Below are 13,793 nucleotides of genomic sequence, written 5' to 3' on the forward strand. Positions count from 1 at the left end.
GCTAGACCTCATAAAGGAAGAAATTATAGACGGTCTAATCTATCCTGACACAAAGGCAGAGGGAAATGTAATTTGGCAAAGTTTTTGTTGTGCTAAAATGTTTCTGCATATTGGTTGCATAGCCTGGTTATGATGGAGTGCATGCACACACACACACACACACACACACACACACACACACACACACACACACACACACACACACACACACACACACACACACACACACACACACACACACACACACACACAGATAACATGAACTCCAATGACAGCAGGCTCACCGGAAAGTGTCATAAATCATCACTGACTGCACTACAATCAATACTCAATTAACATGTTCTAAATATGGCCCATGGAGCACGCACACACACACACACACACACACACACACACACACACACACACACACACACACACACACACACACACACACACACACACACACACACACACACACACACACACACACACCACACATCCACATTTGACAGCCTATTCCATCTAACCAGAAGGATTTGCAGTAAGTCAGTAGGTGTTGGACCATGCGTGGAGGTCTGGCGTTTCTCTGTGGAGAGCACAAGTAGAATAACACATCTCCTCTTTGTGAAAGCTTGACGGGTGTTACCAGCTAATTATTCCCCCAGCTCTTTCCTGCAGTGTCACGGCTATAGCTTCCCCCTCTCAAACAGCTGCTCTGCTAATTACCTCTGGTGGCACGTTCTGTAGTCTCTCTCTCCTGCTCTGTCTGTCTCTATTACACAGCCTCTTTCACCCCCTCTCCCTCTCCATATTGTCACAGTTAAGACATAGAGACACCAAGCTGAGACTGAAGACCATCTAATAATTCTATCCCACAGAGAAGTCGTGTTCTTCTGGCAGTATGTGACAGTAAAAGCAGAGCATGTTAGCAGCGGGACTCGACAGTGCAACACGGAGCCTCGTGAAACAAACACACTGTGTGGAAACACATTTTAATGATTAATTATCCCGGCTAAGACGGAATGGACTCACTGTTGTGTGGCTTTGTGTGTTTGTCAGTCTGTGTCAACGCTTTTGTGTCCCCCGTACGCGCAAGCCGACTGCGGCGACAAGCTACGGCGATGGGATTAGCGCCCCTGTCTGTCGCCCGAACAGATGAACGCACACGCATCAGGTCTGGCACGCGCAGACTTGCACGCAAACACACACCGAACCTGCACACAAGGGAGCAGAGACGCATGCAGGTTAATTGACTTCTCTTTTAGAGGCGAGGTATTCTGATGGAGTCAGCACATTCAGAGGAGAAAGCAGTGGGTGAGGAGATGCTGCAAGGATGCCTCTCTCTGTCTCCCCCCTCTCTCCCCCTCTCTCTCTCTCTGAGGTGGCTCGAGTCAGAGAGATTAGACAGGACAAGGCCTCTACTGCTATGGCGTGAATATGATAATGAAGTGTACAGGAGAGGGGATTACACTATCCTAACTCTCCCATTGGTCTAATCCGGGTTCACACATTTGCATAACATGCCCGCGTGCTGCATGCGTCCCACCAGCGCAACGCTGATATGGATACAACAAGCAGCAGGTGCACGCTGTTTACACTAACATAAGAAAAGAGAATTGAGACTTGCCAGTAGGGGATTTGCAGCACCACCTTTGTAGCTGAAATAATGCTGAATCAGAATGTGCAGTTTGTGCTGTGATACACTATCACTCGAATGCTTGGGGAGTTTCAATGCTTTCAAATGCAACTGTATAAACAGCACTGGGTCTGCGCAATAAGCATAAACATTACTTGAACTGCGTGCAGACTATAAGAAGATTATTGTATTTTCAATAATAAGAGAGCGGGATATGCAGCTGTTGATACAGTACACAGTTATATGGCCTCTGTGCCACACTCTGCTTTCAACAGAGGCTATTATAGTCTGCCATGTTGGTATTTATGCTGTAGAGGAGGGAAAGGAATGCTTCACAGCAGCTTTGAAAAAGGACCCCAAACAACCCAAGAGATGCAGGGAACATTCTGCGACTGGAAGATTTGTACAGTTAGCGTGTAACTGAGCTCTATATTTTGCTGGGTTTTAACTTGTAAGACCCACCAGCCACCCGTCCGATAGCCTTTAGAGTTATTGACGATGGAGAAATCCATAGCTGGAGACTAAACAGTCCAGTTCTCAGCGAGGCCTAAAATGCGTCCGTCTCCAGCGTCACTGACAGTGATCCAGAAACAGCATCTGTGCCATTCACCTCTCTCCATTACCTTCACTCCACCCCCCCATCCATCTATCCATCCATCCTCACCTCATCTCCGCCCTGTCAAAGCAGTGGGGCTGTATGTCAGCCCAGCATGCGTGTGCACCTCTGCCCGTGTGTGTGTGTATCTGTACATGTGCATGTATGTCAGCGGCAGCGGTTGTATGTCACGGCCGTCTCCCGCCTGCAGATTCATGTTATTGATTGGATGCATGTCCCGGTACGCTATAGCTAGCCATGACTGATCACATGCTGCACAGCGTGTCATGGCCAGGGCTGTCGCTGCATCCGGGAGGACAGACAGAGGAAACGATAAGAGGGAGGACTGAGGCGGGGGCTTAAAGGTTACTTCAGCCAAATAAACAAAAACTTCTATACCCGCTGTCAACAGCTCCATGAAAGCTGCTGACAGCGGGTCTGTGGACAACTCTGAGAAACTGGGACATTTTTTGGGACACACTGCCGCTAAGTTTCTCAAATGAAAATCTGTCGGTGCGATGAGCTCCTCAAATCTCAAAACAAACTGAAATAATCTGCATTGTGTTGGGGCAACAGCACAGTAACAGTCATTGGCAGACATCTCAAAACCGAGGCACATAAATAACTTTCCTGTGTGGCTCAATGCCACGACTGCGAAGCGAGAAAATATGTTTTTTGGGGGGTTTTATTGTTGATGAGCCCTTTACAAAAAAAATAAATAGGAGGAAGCGAAAGAGAAGGGAATAAAAAAAAGCAGAGCAAAAGAGTGTGAGAGTTAAACAGAGGTAGGCATGCTGATATGAGGTGGTGCGCTCAGACGGAGGCTGATAGGCCTGAAGGTGAACCAATCAATTATTCTCCACCGTCAATAATTCAGAGTAGACCAGGGGCTCTGTGTGTGCGTGTGTATGGACCAACACACACACCCACACACTGAGCAGCCAGCCCAGTGCCCTGATTTGATTTAAGATGACCAGTCAATGTGGATCCAAGGCTTCAGAGGGCCGAGGCTTTGAATTATTGCTCGGCTTAAAGACGGAGGGGGAGCAGTATTTTCTCCCTCCATGGCAAAGCCCTCTTATTCCAGCTCCCTCCCTCCTCGGTCCCACTTCTCCTCTCATTTTGCTCTCGGTCTCTTGCCTCTTGACGAGCCCCGTGCCAGCAGTAGAGGAATACGGGCCCCTCTTGGCTTACACCTTTGCTCTTCTGCACTCTGCCTCCTCACAAAAATCTCCCTTTCTCCTGATTTCTCTTCCCGGCTCTCCCTCTCTCTGCCTCGCTGTGTCTTTGTCTTTCCGTCTGTACTCACACACCCATGCGAGCGCATTCGCATCCGCGCACACACACACACACACACACTATCCGTTTCTCTGTAATTGAAAAGATGCCCTGGCTGTTTGCCACACTACTAAAATGGATCAGATGGCAGAATATCCCTGAGGTAGTACATCTCCAACAGAGAGAATTAAAGAGAAAAACCTCTCTCTCTCTCTCTCTGTCTTTCCCTCTCTCGCTCGCTCACTCCTCCCTCACACACACACATTCAAGCAGAGTCAAACACAGTGAGTAAGGCTGACTGTGCCATTCCTAATGTCCCGGCTCTCTCCTTCCTTTGTTCCAGCCCTCTATTACAATATGAATGGGCCTGTTAAAGTGGAATTGGACCATTTGTCTTGCGTGAGTTTCTTCTTCCCGACACAAGGACTAGAAAATGACTCCTCAGCTATTCAATAACAGCCAAGAGTCTGAGGTCTCCGAGATGAAAGCAGACTGGAGAAAAGATTCTTTTTCTCCTTGGCTGAGACGACGGCGAGAAAAGCTATAACACAACATCAGTCGTCAACAATCCGCATCCCCCGCAAACAACGGCAAATAGTCAATGACGAGTCAACATGACTAAAATCATGAGCTCATCTCACTTTTTTTTCCCCCCTTTCGTATTACTACACGCAGCGACAGCAGGGTGAGATCTGAGTCTGTGTGTGTTTTTGTCAGCTGGAAGAAGGCTGGGTGACAGAAGCGAGAAGGTACAGCAAAGATGACTGTTGAGCGATGAATCACAATAAATAAAAAAGGACTCGCGAGAGATGAAATGAAGGCGTCTTAACACCACACAAGAGAGGAAAGTGTGAGAGTAATAACGCGGCGCCTTACAGCAGCCACCTGGCAGCTTTGCGTTGTTTACATTGTTTAAGACGGAAGCTGAAGTCAATTAAAAAAAAAGCTAAATGTGCGCAACCATGCGCGTCAGTGATGAGCAGCAGGATGCCAGCAACCAGGAAAAGGGCTGATTGGGTCGGCTGATACAGAGGAAATTCATATCTCAGTGCCAAAGAGAATATTTCCCCAATATTAATATGTCGCAATTTCAAGATCGAGGCTCCATTTTCAATTCATCAGTTTATTATTGAAGTCCTGCTGTCCACATCAACCAACACAGGCTAAAAAACATGCGAATACACACCAGGTAACATCATGTGTGCAACAATCATCTTCAAAATAACAAATGGATGATAAATGCAATGAATGTGTTCACAAATGTAAAAGAAAAACTTCAATAGCCTGTTTTGTCAGTTTTCAAATAAAATCTGATAGAAACCGGCGCCCAGGGACCCAGTTCTCTTTGTCGTCACCATTGGTCAGGTGGATCTTTGTGCATGTTTTTTAGAGGGGGGTTTCTTTTTTATGGAGGATCCCCCAGGTGAACACGGGGAGCAACATGCAAACTCCACACAGAAAGGCCCCTCTCCTCGAGATAAGGGGCAGCAGGCACCAAAGGCATGGTGGAGGACACACCCTCAGGGCCCACAGCGCCCCAGGTGGGAATCGAACCTGGAACCTTCTAGCTCTGAGGCGACAGCGTTTCCACTGTCCCACTGTGGTGGACTCATTCGTAAGAACAACACTGAATGTCGATAAATGATCACATGCAGCTGCTGCCAAGCCTTACGGGTTGAGATATTGGATTAGTTGATTCCCATATGGCTGATTTTACAGGATTATTCCAGTTTATTTCGACTGAGGTCCCATTTTCAGAGCCTTTGTTGGTTTTTTTTGCCTTTAATGGACAGATGACAGTAGAGATTCAGACAGGAAGTAAAGGGAGAGGGTATGACATGCAACAAACATGCCCTACTGCCCGCACGGCAGTGTGACTACCAAGACTGTGGCAATGAGCAGTCAGACGAGCAATTCTATTTCGAGGCAGAATTGAGCACACATGATGGCGATAATAACGTCTGCACACACGACTACAGTGAGTACAAAAGGTCAAAGTCGATTGCCTGAGTGGTGACCTTTGAATCCTCTGCCATGCTCATTGAAGTGACTCTTCAGAGTCCGCCATCGTGACATGAAACAGCGGTTTCTCGTCTGAAAAGGGGGACTCATGAGTAGCCAATCAGAGACACGGGTGGGACTAACGCCATTGCCAAGCTGTTGTCAGGCGCTGTCAAGCCGTACGACAGAATCAAGAAGGGAGCTGTCAAACTCGGCAGCGCTGACGAAACATGAATGAAGATTCTGTTACTGCATCGCCTCTTTCTCCCCTCCGACGCTTTCAGAGACATATGTGAGTGTGCCGTTCAGCCGAAAGCCAAAACCAAGCACCGCCCAACGTCATCCACCGGCCTGAGCTTCCAGGTCGGTCCTTTTCCTGTAAGAAACTGTAAACTGTCCACCTTTCTTTTCCCTTCCAAAGAAGTTTGGCTCAGCTGGGGGTTGATGACGTTAATAAAGTCAGTACTGACACAGATGATGATGCACTGAATCAAATCTTTGCATCCTTTGTGACATTTCAGGTGCACTTACTTTTGGTTTTAACCTCAAAATAAAGTGATTAAGATACTCCAGCGAAACTGTCTAACCTGTTTACAATGCATCTAATCTCCTGATGCTCATGTGTGTTGTGGCGGGCTGGAGTTGTTAGCAGCAGCACCATAACCCCACATCTCGGTAATTACAGAGTTGCTGAGCCAATGCAAACATGAGTGATAGAAGCAACGAGGGAAATGCAAAGTAAAACCTACAAAAAACTTCAGATCAGTCACAATAAAGCAGCACTTCAGGTTTTATATGGAGCATAATGCCAGGCTATGCTTTGTGTGAAAATGTGTGTGCGCTGTGTGCCCATGCTTAACAATATCAGAGCGGTGGCCCTCTGTGTCTCGGATCAGCAGACAACAGGTCTGATTGGATTAAGACACTCCACAGTGGATTAGTCGTGTCTGCTGTGATGCTGGACACACGGAGCGAGAACGAAGGAGCACTGTGGCTGTTTCGTGTGTGTGCGTTTAAATCTCGTAACTGTACGTATGTGTGTGACTTTAATCTCATAACTGTGACAAAGGGGGTTTTAACACAGTCACTGTACGTGAATGAAATCCCAGGATAAATGCTGATGCTATAATGGAGATTGGCAGCTCATTTAGTTTGTAAATGCACCAAACATCCACCACTAAGCTGAAAATGTATCCTAATTGCCGTAATAAATAGCTAGTGAGTAATGTAGGTACCGCACTGTACTAGTGTACTTCTATATTAAATGATAGGCATATTCATCGCACCGTCACCGGGATCATCAAACATCATAAAAATATGAAAAATGTGCCTCTGATTTCATCAAACGCAGGTTTAGTTGTCACACTGAAAATATGTGCATGACGCTGGTTTTAGAAACTCATAAAACACGATAACGGAGTCAGTTTGGAGTTCGTGGCAGCTGACGGTCTGTGCGTGAGCTCAGAGAGGGAGACTGAAGAGCTCCCGACACGCAGACGGGGCGAGAAAACAGGGAGAACTTTATCTTATCAATATTTATTACCTTTGTATTCGGCTGCAGAAAATAACTGGCATGGACACGTGGCTCAGCCTGCATCAGGTTCACCTGGTCAGCGCTGTGGACGAGAGGAATACAGTTAGCAAATATCCACTGTAAGCTCTCTGTACCATCCATCATGACAATCCAGGCTTTTAACAGCACATGTATTCCTATCTTGATGTGACTTATTTATTTTCTTTTCATAAACAATATACCATTTAGGTAATCGTGGCCACAAACTGAGCCACCTCCTCTGTTTTGCAGAGTTCGATCGGATATGACTTTGTGTATAACATTGTGCAGCCAGACAGAGGGAGTGGGACTGACCTCTCATTCAGGAAATTACAGTTTCCTGTTTTTTTAACTTCACAGCAAAGTAATAGCTGAGAAGAAGGGATGCGGCTTGGTTGCAGTGAATACAAGGACAGTGACAAAGATGAATGGCACTAAGCTAAAGCTAATGCTGCTGTTCACCGGACCAGCTTGTGCAGTCTATGTTTGCATCCTTACCCACGCCATTTCCTGTCACCCCTGCCATGCAAAATATGGTCTCTTTAGTCTTGCTGGACATTCTGACTTTGTCGCGGACACATGGTTGTTGTTGTTGTTGTCCTATTGAAAATATATAAATAAAGGCAGGCTTTATGTAATGTTAGCCTGTCAGAGGCAGACGCCACAGAGAAGGAGAAAAACACCACTGCAACAGAGTCGGCGTGCTGCTGGGCGGAAAGAAATGCCTTTTGTATGTATGGTGAGTTGTTAGTACACGGTCAGTGCAGAGCACACCGGGCCCGGCCCCCGCCTCCCAGTTTGAGTGACCTCGCAGGAGACTGACCTGACTCATCAGGGTTCAGGTAAGGTCTGCATCCTTTGTGAAGAGCCGGTCCAGCTGCAGCCACAGATTACAAACCTGAGTGTGTGCTGCAGCCCTAATTTACCCAACCGTTTGGTGTGTGTGTGTGCAGTATGTTGGATGTGTGTCACTTGTCACAGGAAGTGCTTTGAGTCAAGTTTGAGTCATTCTCTCATTAAGCATGGCGTGCTGGTGCATCTACTCAAGTTTATTAATTGTGACATAAAAAACCCCTGAAATAAAACTGTTAAGAGCCGTAATTTATTCACTGTAATCTGAAAGAAAATGAAGGTTTTTGCTAATTGCAGACCAGTTAGTGCAGACTAATCTGTCACCACCACCACTGCTGCAATCCATATAACCTTCTCCATTTGTGACAATGTAGTTCATGTGGTACAGTAAGACAGAGTGTGTGTGTGTGTGTGTGTGTGTGTGTGTGTGTGTGTGTGTGTGTGTGTGTGTGTGTGTGTGTGTGTGTGTGTGTGTGTGTGTGTGTGTGTTTGTGTGCTGGCAGAGGTAGTATGTGGTGGTGACTCTACCCTGCCCTTCCCTGCAGTCTTCTCCTCCCTCCTGCCACCGTGGAGCAGCCTGCCTTTTAATTACCTGGACCACGATAAAGAGAGCAAGTGAGCAAGCTACAGAGTGTGTGTGTGTGTGTGTGTGTGTGTGTGTGTGTGTGTGTGTGTGTGTGTGTGTGTGTGTGTGTGTGTGTGTGTGTGTGTGTGTGTGTGTGTGTGTGTGTGTGACAGAGAGAGGGAGGCAGAGCGAGTGAAGTGTGACATTCCAGTGTGCCTCATAAACTGTAAACTGATATTGTCTCTGAATGCAAACCAAAGAGGAGAAGAGAGGAGGGAAGGTGCGATTTAGGGAGGTGGAATTGGAGAGGAGGTGGGTCTGTGCGTGTGCGTGTGTGTGTGCATGCGTGTGTGTGGTAAATCAGAGCAAAGCGTGGCTCCCAGTGTGCAGCAGATTGCCTCAGCTCACACCACTGCCTCCGCAAATTAATACCATTGATTTTCCTTTGCTTGGCGTACAACACACACACACACACACACACACACACACACACACACACACACACACACACACACACATACAAGCTGGTCAGAAGGTAGGCAGAGGATGGTGCATCTGTGGATCGAACTGCTGGAGGAGTCTTTACCGCCTCCTTAAACACACACACGCACACAAAATGAATGATGGGATACAAATGAAAGGAAGGAAAAAGAAACTGTCAGTTGTGATACCTCCCAAAACACAGGGACTGGCAAAAGGACAGAAGCGCACACACACACACACACACACACACACACACACACACACACACACACACACACACACACACACACACACACACACACACACACACACACACACACACACACACACACACACACACACACACAGGCTACAGTCAAAGTATTGGAAGCCTGCCAGGTGAGTGAAGCCAGAAGCAGAGGGATTGTCACAGTGTTTTGAATGCTGAGAAATATCCAAACAGATAACAAAACGCATATTAATGCTGTGCCAGAAAGCTGAGAGGACTAGCGGGGAGCATCTGACACTGACTGACACACAAATCAGACGGAGAGATCCGGCACAAGATGAAAAGAGGGAGAGAGACTGAGCGGCGAGAGGCAGCGCCTGCTTCCCCTCCCTCCCCTTCATTCTCTGCGAGCTTCCTGATGAATGCAGCTGATTGCAGTAACTAGAGGGCAGCAGGAAATTATCATTAATAATCTCCAGCCAACTCTTAACCATACGTCCTCCTCTGCTGCATCACCGGGCTCATCTGTCACCGTGCGAGTGTGTGGGTGAGTGACCACTTTTTGGCCTCTTCTTGAGATCACTTCACAGCATCGTCTGACAGGTATGGAGTGCTGGGTGGAGGGTTTAAAAGAGGAGAGCTAATCGATCAAATGTTGCTTTTTGGCCGTTTTTTTTTACCTGACAGCCCTTAACCACAACAGGAAGTGATGCCTCTCCTTCGCTTCACCATCACGCAACGTTCATTTGGCTTGTCTCTTGCGCCACACATGTCCATGTGTGTCATGTGACTTGTAAAATGAAGGAAGTGCATACATGCATACATACTGTGTTCAAAAGCAGGCTTGTACTGCTGCATTATACACCAAGAACGGCTCCTGCAGTGTAAACATTCATCAACACTAATGCATGTCATGTTTGAATATTACTTTTTGGTAATTAATAACTGAATTATTCATAAGGCAAAAGGAGCCAAACATTCAGTGGTTCCACTTTCCTCTCTTTTGTAATATTCTAAATTTATTATTGATGACTTTTGGACTGGACAAGCTTTAAGTCCTGAAAAATAGCAACATGCATTTTTCAGACTTTCTGACATTTTCAAGACTTAATGAGTAATCAAATACTCGAATCATTATCAACAGATTAATTGAGAATAAGATTCAATTAGGTGATACTTTAGAGCCCGAAAGCATCACCACAGATGTTTATAAAGGTTACAATGGACTCCTCTAGACCTCGTGAGTTTTCATGGGCCAAAAAGTGACACTCAACCCCAAAAGTCACACTGTACACAAAGAAGAAACTAAGCGAACCTCCGAGTGAATGATATCTGCCATGACTACAATGTGAAATCCAGTTATGGTCTAACCCATGTTTAACCGCGCAGGCTTGAAGGCACAGAGGCAGAGGGAACTGATGCAGCTTCTGCCTCCAGTGCTGTCAAATGGTAAAATGGCTGCTCTGCAGAGGCCATATATTTGTCTGTAAAGCACTGGTCCACCACCACACACTGCTACCTGCCTGCTAGCCTTGTGCGAGCCATTTTATGGAGGCGGAGTAAACACTCTCTCAGCAGAGTTTATCAACCGGTCTCTCATCACTGTGCAAGGTCACCTGTTCTCAGAGACAGTTCAGAGCGTGTGTGTGTGTGTGTGTGTGTGTGTGTGTGTGTGTGTGTGTGTGTGTGTGTGTGTTTTACAGCAGTCCCAGGTCTCGGAAACCTTGGAAACGGAGTGGAACAGAGCATTGGAGCTGTAACAATAAGGCAGCCTGTTGAGCATGGAAAGCTACAGTTGCTGCAGTCCGTCTGTCTGAGTGTACGCACACACTCAAAAACACACACACACACACGTGTGCACACAGACACGCACACATACACACACCTGCCATATCTAATGATGATTTATGCCCGGCCCGAGGGCAGGCATGCATAACTGTAGCAGTCACAAACACACACAGATCCACTCACACATGCACTCACAGCTAAATGCACAGGGATACTGTACATCCTCCCCCTCTCTTCTCTATCACTCACACACACACACACACACACACACACACACACACACACACACACACACACACACACACACACACACACACACACACACACACACACACACACACACACACACACACACACTCACACACTCACACACAGACTTACAAAGACGAAAAAAGACAAGATGGATATGTTGTAACAGCAGTGAGCATCAGGGAAAGAGCAACGGCAAAATGCATGTTGAAAGATGGAATAAATGAGAACTGAGAGAAAATCTGAAGCAAGAATGGCAGTAAGAGAGAGAGGGAGATAGTTATCTCCCTGTTGACTACCACAGTCTACGCTCATTTACCATGTGCTATCTGCGATAGCGCTGTAGCTGTCCAATCTCCTCCCAGATATTTCCTTGGAGAAAAACTGCTCATTTTGCTCTCCTCTTAATGCAGAACACACTAAGCTCCTGCTCTTATTGAAAACACATTTCTCACATGGATCCTCTCTCTGCACTGCGCGAATGTGTCGTTGTGTGTGTGCCTAAAAACACTGCTTTGCTGAAGACATGATATTAAGGCATTAAGGCATAAAAAATAATCCGCTGCTGGGAAAATGTACACATACAAACATCCATAGTATAAGACACTAACAGACACAGACACATAAACTACGCTTGCAGGTTCAATCTGGTCTCAGTCAAAATAATCACAGCAGGTCGCTGATGGTTCATTCATGCTGATTGGTTGGCGTCATCAAAGGACCAGGACGACTCAGAAACTTTCCAGTTTCATCACCATCAAGTCAGTTGAGGTGAAGAGAGATGTCTTTCTAGATCAGATTTAACAAAAGTCTTTGCAGCGATGCAAATTCAGCTCATCTACAAGGTCATAACGCTCCAGTCGCTGCAGCCGCGAACTAAAATACAAAAGCATTAAACTCCCTTTCTTTAGAACAATAAAAAGGTACAGTGTGCGTTGTTTATTTTCATGCGTCTGGGGATTTGTGTCTCTGATCTACAAAGCATTGTGTGCTGTTTAGCAGAGTAAACATGGTTTATAAATACATTTCCAATCTTATCTGGAAATGACCTGACATTTTTCATTTGCCAAGTATTCCCTCTTTAAGGTGCTTCAGGGGCTGCCATGTCCTCAACATTTGATGATCAGACCTCACCAAAGTTAAAATGAATTCTGGGTAATTCAGTGGCTTGTCTGCCATGGATACTTTATCACAACAATGTTTCATGCAGATATGCACACGCACCCATCCTTGGTCAGTCCTTCCTCCGCGGCAGACCAGGAGCGGTGGGCTGCCAGCCAACAGCGGCGCCCAGGGACCCAGTTCTTTTCGTCACCATTGGTCAGGTGGTGATCTTCTTGCATGTTTTTAGTGGGGGTTTTCTATGGAGGATCCCCCAGGTGAACACGGGGAGAACATGCAAACTCCACACAGAAAGGCCCCTTTCTTCGAGATACGGGGCAGCAGGCACCGAAGGCATGGTGGAAGACACGCCCCCAGTGACCAAGTGCCCCAGATGGGAATCGAACCCGGGACCTTCTAGCTGTGCGGCAACAGTGTTGCCACTGTACCAACGTGCCACTCGGAGCAGATGCTGCAGATAGCACGCAGATTTCTTAACTGTAAAATTCACAATGGATGACGAGTGAGTTACATTCGCACACCCACACAGGTGTCTTCAGTTTCTGTGGTTGATTCAAAATGTGGTGCGGTCAGAGTGTGGTTCCATGAGGAAGGGGTCGAGACATATTCACTCTCAGCCTCCTTCTCAGTTCTAACACCTTAGTTTAAGCTGAACTTGGACACAAAGACATTTTCCAATGTCAAGCTGCTTTCAGAGAGGCTGGGACTGACCCCTCGTTCAAGAAATACTGACTCATTTTCTTGTTGTGGTGATTTCTTGTAGTGAATGCGAGGAGAGAGACACATAACATCTGATAGAAATATGTAGACTGCTGTTGTTAGCCCGCTAGCTTTGCTAGCTCTCACGGCGTATGTTTAAAACCTGACCCACCCGTCCTACTTGCTTTTTGCCACACCAGGCAAGCCAATGTCAGCTGGCAAAATCTGGTCTGATTTGACCTTTCTACAGTGTGTAAATGACGACTTGACCTCCCAAAACAGGTGCAACAAAACCTACAGAAGGATGGGGGAGATGTCAATCAAGTGCAGTTTGCAGTGCATTTGTACTGGGGCCTCATCAGGCAGCGTAAGTGAAAGCACTTGTGTGGGTGGACTATGGGGGTGTGGAGCCTTTAACAAGAGGAAAACTGGGAGCAGTGATGGACAACAGCAAACAGCAATCAATTTTATTTTTACACCAAGAATTAAGAAGAAGTTACAGACCATGTTAGACAAGGGGAATAATATGTGGACACTGCAGATCAAAACTAACTGCCAAAGAGGAGTCATGACTTTCTCCCTCCTTCTATAAATAGCGTATCAGCTGGTGACTCCATCAGAGACTGTCTGTCCATCGTCCTCTGTCTCTATGAATTTCTACTAATCAATTAGTTCTGCCTAAACCAATCCCACTGCTGATCTTGTGAATCAGCTCAGACTACCTGCAGGTTAAACTGGATGAAATAAGAGACACACAAACTATAAAATCACACTGAACTCAAA

General features: G+C 46.4%; 1 protein-coding gene across 1 annotated transcript in view; it reads right to left on the reverse strand.

Annotated features, from left to right (window-relative positions):
- dab1a (DAB adaptor protein 1a) overlaps window positions 1-13,793 on the reverse strand; it is a 196,064-nt gene that overhangs the window by 145,751 nt on the left and 36,520 nt on the right. Inside the window, exon 2 of the mRNA XM_070961674.1 lies at window positions 7,036-7,108. The gene's annotated coding sequence lies outside the window, so the exon portion shown is untranslated. The remainder of the gene's footprint in view (window positions 1-7,035; window positions 7,109-13,793) is intronic.

The sequence above is a fragment of the Chaetodon trifascialis genome, chromosome 4 (genome assembly GCF_039877785.1).
Source record: "Chaetodon trifascialis isolate fChaTrf1 chromosome 4, fChaTrf1.hap1, whole genome shotgun sequence".
Taxonomy (NCBI): domain Eukaryota; kingdom Metazoa; phylum Chordata; class Actinopteri; order Chaetodontiformes; family Chaetodontidae; genus Chaetodon; species Chaetodon trifascialis.